Below are 17184 nucleotides of genomic sequence, written 5' to 3' on the forward strand. Positions count from 1 at the left end.
CCTGCTAGCCTCGGCCGTTCATGATCAGCCCGAGTCTGCAACGTGATTAGTGTTACGCTGTTAGTATCAAGTGTATCCTTGGAGTCTGTGTATAGCAAGAACTGTACTGTTTTCCTGTCGCCTCTTACTACCGACATTTGCTGTAGTAAAGTTAAGTATTGTCAATTTGCAATCTAGAAATAAAACTAGTAATGTTATTTGTTTGAAGATGTTGTATAGCATTCCGAGAACGCTGCATCCCATAAGCACCCTATTGGCGACGAGTGGGCAAGACCCCACATGTATCTTTTTTGTGCTCCTGGTATAAAGTGTCCAAGATGTGAAGTGTGTAAGCTTCACTGTGGTTACTTGGATGTGGATGTAATAAGAGACATTATACTACATCAGGCGGCCACTATATTTTCACTGTAAGCTAGAAACAGTAGAGAAGCCTCCACGAATGACAATGTTTTAATTGGCGCATCGTGACGAGAAAAACCATTTCAGTGCTTGCATACACAGTATCAACATTAATAAAGTAAGTATTCAACAAGCTACACAAATGAAGGATGTGGTCGGTATTATTCCGAAACTATTAATACCCTGACGTGTGTGTTGATTGGATATATTTAATTTGCTGAAAGTCAGTAAATGTTTTTCTAACGATGTGAATTCTTACTTTCACAAGGCACACCTGGCTATCTTCCACGTTACTGTCGTAGACATTATTCTCAGTACACCGACCATCTGGCTGAAGGGCACATTTGTAGTTATTTTCATATTTCTCAAATGAAGAACAAGAGGAAATTCTTCTGGTAAGTTTCCATTCCATCCATTCACTATTATATGTGTGATGGATTATGGTGGTTCCACCAAAATGCAACAGAATTGGTGAATTATATTGGTGTGAATTGTTGATTTTTTTTTTCATTCGAAGAAGTGTCATCATTTATGAGTAACAGATACTTTTCTCTTGTCAACCAGTTTAACTATGCTTCCTTTGCCAAAATACAGTATTATTTCCACAAAGTCACCTTGCAGTAGCTGTTGCGGCAGAATCCTGAAACAGTGTCTCATTGAACAAACCTGTTTGCTGCAAAAGAGATCACAAGCTTATGAGAAATCTTACTGTGTCTGTTTGTAGAAACATAAGAGAAGAAATTTCATCTTTAGTTTCATACCAGGGAATTCTCTTTTCACTAGCTGTCGATGAGTCAAACAAATTACTGTACTGGATTAAAAAGAAAGAAATAAAAACTATTGTGTTTGCAATATCACTGTAGATAATAAAGTTCTATGTGTTAACCATTTGACTAAGTTATTTCCTCGTTGCATGCTATCATTTACCAAAATCTCGTTTGGACATTTCTACAGGTTTGGGAGATATGAGAGATGAGTATTGGGACAAAGCTGTTTCTGCCCCACTCTCCATTGTTGCCAGATGTATTCAACATGGTGGTGAGGACGTCATCCAAGATAGCGATGTGTAGACTTGGCAACAGCACATGATTTCATCCAAGATGGTGGCCACAAGGTCATTCAAGATTGTGGATTTTGGTCGGAAGTTTGAATTTTGGTGAGAAGATAGGTCACATGGGGTATCTCTACTAAACTAAGAAAATGGCGGGGAAGAAAGGGCACTTGGGCTACCTCCACTGACCTGTCACCCAACAGCCACCTCGCCCTAGGAAATGGCGAGGAGAGGACTTGACCTGTACTAGACATAAGTCTTTATTTTGCATGCACTATTTATTTAAACAATTAGAGGCAGTACCACCATCAAGTGTAATCGCCATTGGGGTCCGGAGTCCAACTGACATAGTACACAGTACTGCCACCAGAGGGCACTGTCGTCCCTTCCATGACATAATCCACAATAGCGGTCTGGTGGTGGAGGGGAAGGGCCTTATAACAGGAAATTCAAGGGGTATATTGTTTATTTAAAAAAAAATCAGTTTATGGGTGTTGGATTTCTCTTACTCATCATTCTCTGCTGTTTGGAAACATGTAGAGCTCGTAAGAAGTAATTACATGGAGCAGACCTGTCGCATAACCTAATGTTTGGCTCTGTACTCTGGGTGTCTGAACCTAATTTTTGACCCATTGTCGGCATTTAACCTATTGCTCTGTTAAGTGGTTTTCCATGTCACCCTTATTTCCTTAAGCTATTCTACCACCTTTGATAACAAATTAAGTAATTAGTTATATCCTACCATCATTTTCTGGTACAATTTTCGAATTTCACATGGTTTTGAATGTCATTTCTGGTGCATTCTTCTTTGTCACCCAGCCCCTTTAACTCATGTACTGCATTTTACATAAAAATTATGCAAATTAACCTAGTGTTCTGCACTTAACCTGTCGTTATGCTCCATGTCACACTTTCACGCACATCCTCCCCTTAACTGTTGTATCTCCAACACCATGCTGATATAAAAAAATATGCAGATTAATTAAATCGATAATTCCACATGTATGGGGTAGTTTTTTTTAATTCGCAGCATCCTATTGGCTGGTGAAGTCGATGGAATACAGTTTAAACAAAAGATCACTTATAAAAAACACATCCAACCGCTCGACGCCCGACACCCGACGCCACCACCGTTCCCTCCGCAGCCACCGCCTCTGGCCCCAACCCCACCCTGGCTGCAGCCGCCACAACTTCGTTCTGGCGTCCATGGGTCGCCCTCCCTCAGGCTAGCAGGTTAGGGCTGCAGCAGACCAATTCCACAGCGTCTCCTCCTCCGCCGTCACGTCCTCGCCGATCACGTGAGGTACAGCACACACCCCTGTCCATGTCACCACAGAACTGCAAGGCGCGCTCACACTGATCCCATATGTGAAATGCCTCTGGGCAACACGTGTGTTTACTGTTGCTGACACTATACCTATGGATACTGATGTCACAGATCGCGCTATAGAAATCATTTCCAGAATATCATAGGCTGCTTTATCCCTAGCGATCCTAACAGAACGTATGAACTGTGTCCTCCCATGCTTACCTGCCGCAGCATGACTGACACCTCGCCACGAAACGTCTGCATGTCGACTCACCATCTAAAAGGTTCTCAATTTTATTCTGATGTCACATGGCTATGTAAAAAAAGAGCCAAGTCGACCTTTCTGAGGTTGTATAGTGCCCCAGAAATAGTTAATGGTCGCTTTTGTAGGAGCTTTTATGATGTCTCAGCTTGCCCGCATAGAAATTTTTGTCCTAACAGAACCTGTTTACGAAAATAGCGCGGAATAGCGCCGAATGCTTTCTCCTGATGGTCCTAACGTGGCACCCTGTCCATCACGTCTTACCCTTCCTGCTTTCAACATACACAAACGTTCTCACCACTATGTAGAGACTCCTATATCCCAGCACAAAGGATGTCTTGTGAAATGAATGGAGCAGTATAATTAGCTCTTATTGAGTTTACCCTCTGAATTACTGATGCCGCCTGTGTGGAAGCACCATACACCTTTTGTTTTTCTTTCTGCTGGCCTGACTTTCAGCGGTTATTTTACACATCGCCATATTGCACCTGCAATTAAACCTTACAAACTAACCTACATATCATCAAATACGGAAAGACTCTTACTCAATTACAGTGCTCTCCCACCGAGGACAGGAGCTTGAATATTAGAAAGTGAAACCGACCTTTGACCCATCAATATATCACCAAGTACCCTACATATCGTCAAATATGGAAAGACTCCTACTCAATTACACTGCTTTTCCACAGTGGACAGGAGTTTGAATATTAGAACTTGATACCAATCTCCGACCGATCAATATATCACCACATACCATATCGATCTAGTAAACATGCAATTCATATCCTGCACTGAACAAAGTCAGACCTTTTACAACATTCATACATATTCCGGCAAAGTCTTGCATTATGTCTAAATCCAAAAGGTAATAATCGTCTACAAGTAGCTGCTGCATTATTCCGGGCAACTCCTCCATTAGAACATCCAATTTAACGTTGGCTAATTACACTTTATATGGTATAGCCACAGGATTTTTATATTTCTTCGAAATGGTTTCCAGTGCTTCCTTGCCGATTTTACGTAATATTCCTCTTGGTGTCACACTGTCGCTTGCATGTAGGAGAAATGGTAGCTTCGTCTTGACACCATGTCTTGCAGTGACGAACTTGGAGACTTTCCTACATAGATAATGGTTACATGAGCCACACATCTTCTTCTTTAACATTACAGATCGTCCCTTCCATAACTGCTCCTGACAGTCCCCTTGACCATAGATTTTAACTACTATAATGTTATCGCAAAATGGTTCTGAAATAGGAGTAAGCAGATTTAAATTCTTCTTGCTAAGGAGCATACCATTTTCGGTGTAATTTATGTTGCCAATGTCAGAAACAAGATTTATCAGGTTCTCCAGTAGTAACCACAAACCAAAGCGGTAGTGTCCAGGCTCACGACTACGGGAAACTTTTGTGTCTTCTTTGCCTAAGGAGCATGGTATTACCAGGCTGGAGGCTACTATATACAACTACAGATTGGATTGCGTGTTGAACCCAGTGCAAAGCTGTTTAAGTGTATTAGAAACTAACAAGCAGTATTTACAATGTGCTCCACTTTACTCTGTGCCAATTTCGTTTATGTGGTGTCAGCTAACTAATAATTTACAGAACAGTTGCTGTGTGGTGTTTAACAACGTTCTGCAATTTGTCTACTGGGGTAATAAGAACACCCTAAAACTGACTGGTGTTCAAGTAAGTTACCCTGACTCTCAAGACCAAGAAAGGCTTATAAGTTATGCTCTGTCTGCATACCGTTTTAACTATCTACCTGTAAACTACGTAGAGGCTCTTAACACAGACTCCAACAAAGGCAATATTAGTATTACCCAGAAGTGTTATGTTAAAGCAGGAGAAACTTATTTTTCTCAGTCTACAACACTATTCTCCACAATATCGTCCGATATAGATATCGCCGAATTGGGACTGGTTCCTACAAATACTGTTATAACCCAAGTCTAAGAAAAAGAGCAAATGTATCACACAGACTCAAACCATTCCCCATTAAACAAATTACTCCTTTAAGTGCAGTTAATGTTAAATGTGCATGGAAAAGGAAACTGGAAATGCAAGACATCGAACTAAAGAAAAGAAAACTAGAGTATACATAGAAGACAGCTGCCATTAAGGAAGAATATAAGCTGAAAATGGAAAAGGAAGAGGCTATTGCGGATGTGCAGGCCAGGTTTACATACGGATTTAAACACAGCGTATGGAAAAATCTGTCTATGAATGGGGAATACAAAATATTGGCATTTACAGTAAACAGCCATGGAAACTGGTCACGTGTTGGAGTACTGGCCGAAATCAATGGAATCGAGAACGTTTCCTATATTAAGGGATACACGAAAAATGTGTTTATTAAGCTCTGTTCCCATTTAGACCGGCCTAAAAAGGATGCTTATATTCTAAGTGTGGTGAGCTGGATGGTGTCCACCTAGCAACAGAACATTCATTTGCCGAGTTTAAAACTGATGGAATAACTACATTTAATGGACACTCGTGTTTGCATAAGTTGTAAACTTAAAGTTCTATGCAGAAGTCCTGCAAGAATGTGAAGCAGGAAGACATGGAATGCTTTAACAATAGCGTCATGGAGGAGATATGAGGAAAAATTAAAGCCTCGAATCCTCTCGCCTAGAAGAGCTGCATGAAGGTACAGAACTAGTAGTTAAAGCCATAAAACAAGTATTTTACAGGAAGAAAATTAGATATGTATTAGAATTAGAGAATATACCTTCTCTGTATTTGTCAAGTTACTGGTTTGAGAAAGAAATAGATGATTCAGATGTGGATTTAAGTTATAAGTTAAAAATTAAGTTGGACATTATTGAAACTACACCTAAGAAAAATAAAGAAAGAGCTGTTTTCTGTGTGTAAATGCATATGCAAAAGTAAATAAATATTTTGTACAAGAATATACACCTGTTTTGTTTGCTAAGCTACCAAAAATCCTGACATTTCCTATACACAATGATCTTTGTGCCTGTATTTCGAATGTGGAAGTGAGTGGATGGATGACCATGAAAAGTAGTTGAAACTAGGTATTTGAAAGCGCAGCGAACCCCTTTTGGTACATATATGAACACACTGTTTCCCGCCATCTTGGATAACGGTACTTGCGTCAATGGCTGATGTCATGCCCGCCACCTTGGATTATGGATGAGAGCGCCCTCTGGTGGCAGTACTGTGTACTAGGCCAGTAGTCCAGACCTTGTGGTGAACACACAGGATGGCTGTACTGCACCAAATTGTTTAAATAAAGACTGGTGCATGCAAAATAAAGACTTATGTCTAGCACAGGTCGAGTCCTCCCCCGCTATTTCCTAGCACAATGTGGCGGTAGGGTGACTTAGGTTAGTGGAGGTAGCCCAAGTGCCCTTTCTTTCCCATCATTTTCTTGGGTTAGCAGAGATAGTCCAAATGACCTTTCTTCCCTCAAAATTCAGACTTCCCACCAATCCCTAGGAGGAGGTGGCAGTTCGATGACTTAGGTTAGTGGAGGTAGCCCAACTGACCTATCTTCCCATCTTTTCTTAGGATGCATTGTCCTGATGGAATTTGATCTTGCCGCCTTTTTCTGGGGGCGGGGAGTGGAGAGGGGGGTTAGGTTAGTGGAGGTAGCCCAATTGATCTATCTTCCCACCAAAATTCAAACTTCCTGCCCAAATGCGCAATCTTGAATGACGTCATAGCCGCCATCGTGGATGACGTCATCAACGCCATGTTGGATACATCTGACTACAATGGAGAGTGGGGCACAAATAGCTTTGTCCCAATACTGAGATGTTATGAATGTTTCATTCTCACGTGCGTGAGGCGCTACTTCAAATCCCTTTTCTCTCAAGATAGGAGCTGGTAGACCTCCTCCCAAGTCTAAGGAAAAATTCAATATGTTAGCTAAATTTCATACACTACATCATACGAGTATGCTATAATATGCACCAAATGCAAAATCATAGCGACATCTGATTTTCATTGCTAACTTTTAGAATTTCGTGCAGTCTGTTGAAAGGAGTCTACTGGGATATACTTGTATGTAAGACACGAAAATAATAATAATACTAATGTAAAATAAATGAAACTGTTGTATATAAACGATGTATGTCTCTGATGGGCTTCATAAAGCGGGTAGCAGACTTTGCACGAACGCAGAGCCAAAAATACTGCCTTTGGTCTGAAATCGAAGTGTTGGAGCAAGAGAACGCTTGGCACACAGCAGTGGTTAGCTGTCTGTGAGCGAAAGAATATGGGGGAGGCAGTTTTTATTGTGTGCTCTGTGAAGCCATGAAGTGTTAGATTATGATGTAGGAATTACGGGTACATCTGTTGTCGGAAGTAAGAATGTGGAAGCAGATGTCTTCACGCATGCAAGGTAAATATGTTAAATATTTATGACTTTCGTTTTGCCAGCGCGCTAGTGTAGACGAGTTGCCTGATAATTTGGAATTGTTGAGCAACCCCAGAATGTACGTAAACGAACTTGATGTAAAGACTAGTTGGGTATCTCCCGTTTATAATGTTTGTAAGATTTATTAACACAGGTATATGTAATCTGATTATTTGTAATTATGCATTTTTATTGAGGTTAGATAATACTTGCCATATAAATCTCATTGTTTGTGAATCAATTAGTAAAAAGAATGCAATTTTTCTGAGTAGTGTAATTTCAATTGTCAGATGTTTTGAAAAGTCGAACTTAACTTGGAATACAATTTCACTAATATAAAAATCAGTGTTAGTAATTCACCCCAATCAGTACGTCATCCCTGTGCAATCATATGTTTTTCAGAGATACAGTATTTTAAATATAGCTGCACATCAGCAACAGTTCCACGTAATAAAATTATAAACAGCCGACCAGTTGCAACGGATAAAGAATTCTTTAGCTAGGTATCGACAAATGTAAATTTGTCTTCTTCAGAAGGTGGCCTAAGGACAATGAACATCATAGCTTACATTAGAAAAGTATGAAACTTAAGTCAAGAATAGATTTTAACACAAATTAGAGAGCTCTTGCATTACAGAAATATGAGAACGACGACTGGTACTTACAATTTTACATTAGTAATGACTAATGTACCATCGCCGTTTTTACAAATGTCGGCATAGATCCATTTGTCAAAATTAAAATATAGCCCTAGAATTAGGGTTTGTCACGTAAATATAAATTAGTACATGGATCTTGCAGACCTCACAACCGATTGAGTGTAATCGGCCAGCGTAGTTACTCTGCGAACAGGGCAGGTGGCGCTCATGGCGCGAACCATGTGCCAATTGGCGTACAAAAGCAACGTGTAAATTATCAGTATTAATAACGTCCTTAGATAAAGTAACAATAAAAAGAAGGAAGGCGTTTAACATTCCCGTTATAACAGTATGGGAGCCTTGGTACAATTAATGTAGTTATTGTTGAGTGGTACTTAAGTAAATAAATTAGTGAAATCAAAGTGAACTAGAAATTAGAATATAAATGAAAAACTTGGTATAGTTTAGAGAGTTACATACTCGCAAGCAGCGGGCCGAACAGCAGAACAGAAGAGACAATGACCGTGAAGTCAGCAACTTCCACATAAGCGGGCGCTGTCGATTCAGCCGTCAGGGCATCGCCCGACCGGCTCACGTGTTTCTCAGTTGTCGTATGTGAGCAAAGGCCCTCGCCTACATCCCAAGAGCCAATGACCGACGTTAAGAAGATTCTTCGAGAAGCTTTTCAACGTGACAGAAGAGGCAATGACCGGCTCACGTGTTTCTCAGCCGTCACGTGTGTTCAAAGGCCCTCGCCTACATTCCAAGAGCCAATGACCGACGTTAAGAAGATTCTTCGAGAAGCTTTTCAACGTGACAGACGAGGCAATGACCGTGAAGTCGTTCACCTCCAGTAAACTGAAGTGAATAAATACGCGAGACGCAGTGAGCCAGAGGGATGAAGACGAAGACGAAGACGGAGACGGAGACGGTGACGGAGACGGAGAGGAGAGACGAAGCAGACGAAGACGTTTTCAGTCAGTTTCGGTGCTGAAGACCGTCATGCAAGAAGAGACTGCATCATGCACAGACGCGCCAAGTCCGCCGCTGTAATGGAATAGCAAGCAGCAGCCGCGGCGCCAGAAGACAGAAGTTAAAAGGTATTTGAAGTCTGATTTTGACGTACCCGGGTGACTCGTGAGGACGGGAAGGAGACGGCCTCATCTCAGCAGTCACCTGTGAGCTGGGATGAAGACCTGACAGCCGAAGACTGGCAAGCGGGAGTCCGTGGTTCGAGTCCGTGACACTGGCCTTCCCCCGCCGCGCCGCTCCGCTGGTCGACGCACAACACACGCGGCCGCATAGAGAAGAGAAACACTGGGACGCCACACCCAAGGTATCATCCGATGCACGATTTCGCTCGCAATAATTAAACGGGCCACCTCGCGTTGCGCGTCTCCACTCAGCTGGGCGAGACGGCGACACGAGATACACACCGCTACGCGTAATCAGACGCCGCCGCCGCCGCCGCCGCCGCTGCCGCAGCAGAAGACTTCACAAACGACACAGCTGCCGCTCTCCGAACCAGAATATTCCGTAAGATACAGTTGTACAAATCTTCAATAAAAGTTATTCTTATGTAAAAATGATGTTTCATTCGACCTCATACCCGAGCCAAGGAAGAACCCACCGTGCCCACATGTTGTTAAGAGAGAAAAGTTAATTTATTTAATATTTTCACCCTGACAGAATGCTTTAGAATGCTCATCCTGACAATTGACAGCATCCAAAGAGAAAACCCAGTTACATTTAGTAGCAGAAGTGTCACATTTAGAACCACAACTGTTACATTTGGTATCAGAAGCCGTTACAGTTGTTACATTTGGTGTCAGAGAAAAAACCCTTGGCTCAATATGAGGTGTGAATGACAGTCACTAAAGGTTCACAGTTAGTATTGTTTAATGTGTGAAAGGATAGACGTTTGCGTAGCAGTCGTAATATTTTCTTTATTTAAAAGTGTATTTTCTCTCATGATTTAAAGGGTTTGTCGAAAATATTTAAACATCTTTTGAATTCTGTGTGGTAATATTGTGTAACTAATAGTTTGTAAAATGATGACACGAAATCGTACAAAGTCAGAGTCAGCACCACAAGCGGTTTCTACTGATGAAGCTATTCAGAGCTTAGTTAATCAAATAGCACAGCTTAAAAGTGATAATAATGCATTATTTAAACAGTTGAGTGAGGTTAGGCAAACCAGTTCAATCCCTCCCACCCTAGATTCCTCAGCAGCAGCCTTAGTAACTCCTTTTTCAGGTAAACCTGGAGAGGACATAACAGCCTTTTTTGATGATTTAGTAGCAGCTGCAAAGTTAGGATCATGGTCAGATGAACAGCTCTTACAGATGACAAAGTTAAGATTGCTAGGAGAGGCTAAAGCACACGTATTATACCATGAAGAATTACGGAATGCTCCAACATTTGAGGAATTGAAGAAAGGATTGCTTAAACGTTTTCAAAAACAGAACAGCTGTAGATTTTATAGGGAACAGTTAAACACTATCACTCAGAGGCAAAACGAGTCGTTAGAAAGTTTTGTAGATAGGATTAGAAAAGTTAATATTAACACCTATCAGTTGGCAACTGGTGATGAAGCAAATAAAGTTATTTTACAAGAGGCAGAAAATAGAGCTCTGGATACATTTTTACGTGGGTTACCTCTTGAAACGTCCCGTCGTGTCAGGGCAGAGTTTCCTAAAAATTTAGCAGAAGCTGTATCTGTGGCGACAGCTTTTTAAGAAATTGACATTGCCACCAGATGCAAGGAGAAGCGAAATGTATTTTCAGCAGGAGTACAATGTTTTAGGTGCGATCGACAGGGCCATATAGCAAAAAACTGCAGACAACCTCAGTGCACTAATTGTCAAAGAATAGGTCACACATTCAAGGAATGCAGGTCTAAGAAAGTGTTTGGAAACAGAAATCAGTTAAACTCAAACGGGAATGACGGAGCCGCCGCCAGGCGTTCCCAATAAAATTTCATGCCATTAAGGCGAATGTGAAGGCGGAATGCTGGTTATCTGCTACCATACAGGATAAAGAGGCAAGGATACTAGTGGATACAGGCGCAAACGTATCAATAGTAAGTAATGAATGTATTGGAGAAAAGAAATATGACCCTCCAAGGTATAGATTGAGTGGAGTAGGAGGAGGTACAGTGAAGTCATTAGGATGTACATCATTGATTTACTATATTCACGGTGTACAATTTCAGGAAGATGTAGAAGTGGTAACAAAAGTAACTGGCGGGTACGACGCGATCCTAGGACTGGATTTCCTGAATAAACATCACGCTAAAATCGACCTCAGACAGCAAACTGTAGAACTTAGCGGAATAGTGTTTCAGCTAGGTGACACCGCTGCAAAGGGCCCGCTGCCGCAAGATTTCCCCAACCGGAAGGCGAAATCAACTGCACTGCGTGCAACGTCCTTGAAGGTTGATTCGCGGGATCAGATACCATCTGGCTCAGGAAAACTTGTCTGGATGACCGTTGACCCCGAAGTACCTACAGATACAGTATGTCTAATAGAGCCTTTAGAGGAAAATGAGGGATTAGATGTATCACATTGTTTTGTACGTAGAAGTGTTGTACGGGTTCAAGACGTTGAGGGCGAAAGAAAAGTACCGGTACATATTGACAATTTCGGAGTGGAGGACAAAGAGTTGCATAAGGGAATATTAGTAGCTACAGTCAGTACTTTTGAAGAAGAAGATTTCATTTGGTCAGATATTAACGATGGTCAGAAACCAGACACCTATAAAACCGCATTACGCCAGAAGATTGAGCATTTGAAAGGAAATGATAGAGACACGATAGAAGCAGTTTTAGTTGAGTTTCAAGATTTATTTAATGCAGAAGGTCCACTGCCAGCAACAGATATCACACAGCATAGGATCCCAACAGGAAATAGCTCCCCAGTTTATAGAAAGCCTTATAGAGTTGCGCATCACTTACAGCCAGTACTGGATGAATTTATAGAACAGCATCTAAAAGATGGAATTATAGAATATTCTGATTCACCTTATAATTCAAATATTGTAATTATTCCAAAGAAGTCTCCCGATGGTACGAAACGATATAGATTTTGTTGTGACTACAGACACCTTAACAAACAAACTATCTCAGATGTTTATCCTCTTCCAAACATTACAGATATCATTGACAGTTTGGGTAACAGTAAATACTTTTCAACAATCGATCTACGTAGCGGATATCATCAGTTGGAAGTTGCTCCTGAAGATAGGCATAAAACAGCATTTTCTACCCCTGGAGGCCATTGGCAGTTTAAAAGAATGCCTTTCGGTTTGAAAAATGCACCAGCAACTTTTCAAAGACTACTCGATGGAGTATTGCGAGGACTCAAAACTCAGCAATGTTGTGTATATCTAGACGATATTATTGTATTCTCCAAAGACATTAATGAACATGCTGAGCGTCTGCGTAATGTTTTTCAGAGACTTAGAAAAGCTAAATTAACATTAAATATGGAAAAATGTAGTTTTGCATTGACAGAGGTTACATACCTAGGGCATGTCATTAGTGATAAAGGAATTAAAACAGATCCTCGATTAATTTCGGCAGTTAAGGACTTCCCAACACCACAACGCGTTAAGGAAGTACAAAGTTTCATTGGTCTCGCATCGTACTACCGGAAATATGTTCAAAATTTTGCTGAGATTGCCTGACCCTTAACCCAATTATTGAAAAAGGGTGCAAAATTTCATTGGTCTGAAGATTGTGAATCAGCATTTCAAACCCTTAAAGATAAGTTAACACACAGTCCAGTATTAGCCTACGCAGATTATAATAAAGAATTTATTTTATCCTGTGACGCAAGTGGTCATTCAGTAGGAGTTGTTTTGAGTCAGAATATTAATGGCGCGGAACACCCCATAGCCTACGCTTCGAGACAACTAACAACGGCAGAAAGAAATTATTCCACAACGGAGAAAGAATTGTTAAGTGTTATTTATGGCATCAAATACTTTAAATGCTACTTGTATGGTAGGAAATTCAAGGTCATTACAGACCACGCAGCTTTAAAATGGTTGCTTGGATTAAAGGATCCATCTAGTCGTCTTACCCGTTGGGCCCTATGTCTTTCCGAAATGGATTTCGAAGTTATCCATAAACCAGGCAAAAAACACACGAATGCAGATTGTCTAAGTCGGAAAATAGCACTTTTGGAAGCAACAGGCCGAGATACTGAGGACTGGAGAAAGGCACAAGATGAGGATACAGAATGCAAAAAATACGCAACTCAAAAACAATTTTGCTTTGAAGATGGTGTATTATGCCGTAAAACAAAACTTGGACCGCGAATTGTTGTTCCCCTACACCTTGGACAAGAAATAATGGCAGAGGCCCATGATCATATCCTTGCAGGACACGGTGGACAGCGGACAACCGAAAGACGTGTAGCAGAGCGATTTTGGTGGCAAAGCAGAAAGCAGGATGTTGCGCAGTACGTTCGTAATTGCATTGCGTGCGCACAACGAGCTGAACTTTCTCGTTCAAAAATACCCTTACAGAGGCTCCCCGAGGCTTCATGTCCATATCAAATCTGCGGAGTGGATCTCTACGGGCCATTTCATAAAACACCTGCTGGTAATAAGTATGTCCTTACAATTATAGATCACTTTTCACGCTATCTAGCTATGGTGAGTCTCCCAGATCAGCAAGCAAATACAGTTGCCCAAGCTTTAGTTAACAACTGGATACTTAAATTTGGCGTACCTGAAGCTATTATCACAGATCAGGGATCTAATTTTATGTCTGAATTAATGAAACAGCTATGCCACTTACTAAAAATACGCAAATTACGCACAACTCCGTTACACCCTCAGTGCAACGGACGCACAGAAAGAGTTCATCGGACAATTGGCAAGATGCTTAGTTATTATATTAACGAACAACATTCTACTTGGGATACGTATTTACCAATAATCGTGTCGGTATACAACGCTAAAACGCATGAAGCAACTGGCATGTCACCTTATGAAGTGGTCTATGGGAGAAAAATGCCGTCCCCTTTTGACGTAATCAGGCAGAAAAACGGAAAAGTCGGAGAAACAGTAAGAGATTTCAGTCGAATGATGAAGGATGTATGGAAAAAGGTTCAAAAATCTAATACAAAGGCTTTGGAACGACAGGAAAGATTAGGTAATACCCAAGCTAAATATCCAAATTACAAAATCGGTCAGTGGGTTATGCTTTCAACTCCTTATATTGCGAGAGGAAAAACGAAGAAATTTGTAACAAACTACAGAGGTCCTTATCAAATTATTGAGATCACGTCACCAGTCAACGTTAAATTGCAACTGCCCACCCGAACTACCATTGTCCATGCAAGTCGTTTAAAACCTTTTAAGGGCGCTCCAGATGTAATTCCTTCAACAATAGTGTCTGCTTTTCCGAAGGGTGGAGGAAGTACCCGAAAAGGAAAAAGAGTGGCCACGCCAGCACAACATACAGACATGACACCATACAATCTTCGACCAAGAGTGCGAATGTCCTAGTTGAATCGTAGTAGACTGTGGACAGTACACAAATGTAAATAATTAATAAATTATAATGGTTTATTTTTTAAGAAAGAAAAGTTGAACGTAGAAACATGTAGATCTTGTAGTTAACAATGTATTCCTTCATTTCTTTGTTTTTGTTTTTACGAGATTTGTAGGTTCATAACCATGTTGTTTGCTTTTTTCAGAAAACGCCATGCAAGCATTTCCTACACAAAACCTGTCCTACCTCAATGACTCCCTTGACAGTTCCCTTCTGAAGTCATTAGATATGTTCATAAACTCACAGCAAGGCAAAATTGATGCCAATGTTATGATGCAACATGTCTTATTAAAAGGTGAAAACAAAAGTAAAAGTGTAAATTTAGGAACGGGTATATCTGGAACCTTTGTGTTGGTGTTTCTGCTTTGTACAGTTTTCTTTTATTTAAGACGAAAAAATAAGCCAAATAATAATATACCACTTCATCAAATCGCTGTTAATTGGATACCACACTCTTAACTGGCGTACTTCAGTAGTTACTTTTGAGCATTAGTGTATTAATTTTGTTTATTGTACTTCATTCTTTATTAAACAGACTCATGTTAAAATAAACAATACTGTAGAATAAATATTCTTGCATTCATATAGGGTAGATTAAACAGGTGTTGCTAGGTAACTTTCAAAGTGAATAATCTATTTTTGTTATTCATTGTCACCAAGATTTGTTACAGTTATTACAACCATTTATGTGTGAACTATGTGATTCATGAGCGTACAGTGCTTTGGTAAAGTGCTAAAGTATTTTCCACATACTTAATATGAAGCGTGTGTAATCTTTTAAGTCGAGAGTATTCATTGCTTGTGCTTTTGCCGTGTGAAGAGTGGAGGAATGTTGAGTGGTAAATTCGAGGGCGAATTTCTCCGAAGGGTGGAGGAATGTTGAGTGGTACTTAAGTAAATAAATTAGTGAAATCAAAGTGAACTAGAAATTAGAATATAAATGAAAAACTTGGTTTAGTTTAGAGAGTTACATACTCGCAAGCAGCGGGCCGAACAGCAGAACAGAAGAGACAATGACCGTGAAGTCAGCAACTTCCACATAAGCGGGCGCTGTCGATTCAGCCGTCAGGGCATCGCCCGACCGGCTCACGTGTTTCTCAGTTGTCGTATGTGAGCAAAGGCCCTCGCCTACATCCCAAGAGCCAATGACCGACGTTAAGAAGATTCTTCGAGAAGCTTTTCAACGTGACAGAAGAGGCAATGACCGGCTCACGTGTTTCTCAGCCGTCACGTGTGTTCAAAGGCCCTCGCCTACATTCCAAGAGCCAATGACCGACGTTAAGAAGATTCTTTGAGAAGCTTTTCAACGTGACAGACGAGGCAATGACCGTGAAGTCGTTCACCTCCAGTAAACTGAAGTGAATAAATACGCGAGACGCAGTGAGCCAGAGGGATGAAGACGAAGACGAAGACGGAGACGGTGACGGAGACGGAGAGGAGAGACGAAGAAGACGAAGACGTTTTCAGTCAGTTTCGGTGCTGAAGACCGTCATGCAAGAAGAGACTGCATCATGCACAGACGCGCCAAGTCCGCCGCTGTAATGGAATAGCAAGCAGCAGCCGCGGCGCCAGAAGACAGAAGTTAAAAGGTATTTGAAGTCTGATTTTGACGTACCCGGGTGACTCGTGAGGACGGGAAGGAGACGGCCTCACCTCAGCAGTCACCTGTGAGCTGGGATGAAGACCTGACAGCCGAAGACTGGCAAGCGGGAGTCCGTGGTTCGAGTCCGTGACACTGGCCTTCCCCCGCCGCGCCGCTCCGCTGGTCGACGCACAACACACGCGGCCGCATAGAGAAGAGAAACACTGGGACGCCACACCCAAGGTATCATCCGATGCACGATTTCGCTCGCAATAATTAAACGGGCCACCTCGCGTTGCGCGTCTCCACTCAGCTGGGCGAGACGGCGACACGAGATACACACCGGTACGCGTAATCAGACGCCGCCGCCGCCGCCGCTGCCGCTGCCGCAGCAGAAGACTTCACAAACGACACAGCTGCCGCTCTCCGAACCAGAATATTCCGTAAGATACGGTTGTACAAATCTTCAATAAAAGTTATTCTTATGTAAAAATGATGTTTCATTCGACCTCATACCCGAGCCAAGGAAGAACCCACCGTGCCCACATGTTGTTAAGAGAGAAAAGTTAATTTATTTAATATTTTCACCCTGACAGAATGCTTTAGAATGCTCATCCTGTCAATTGACAGCATCCAAAGAGAAAACCCAGTTACATTTAGTAGCAGAAGTGTCACATTTAGAACCACAACTGTTACATTTGGTATCAGAAGCCGTTACAGTTGTTACATTATACATCAAAAAGGCAGGTGGCGCTTATGCCGAGAGAGTTACGCATAGAGGCATATACAGCCAAAATATAAAAATTACATTACTATATTAGTGAAGCCAACAAACGGTATATATGTCAGAACTTTAAAATTGACAATAATGGCTCTTAAGATAGAATTACGAATCCTGGTACACAATCCAGTTAATACACATTCGCAGGGAACGAACGCTTTAGAGCCAGACAAAATCACATAAGGGCCGATGTAGTGGCAGCCATACATCGTG

Source organism: Schistocerca nitens, chromosome 1 (assembly GCF_023898315.1).
Source record: "Schistocerca nitens isolate TAMUIC-IGC-003100 chromosome 1, iqSchNite1.1, whole genome shotgun sequence".
Lineage (NCBI taxonomy): Eukaryota > Metazoa > Arthropoda > Insecta > Orthoptera > Acrididae > Schistocerca > Schistocerca nitens.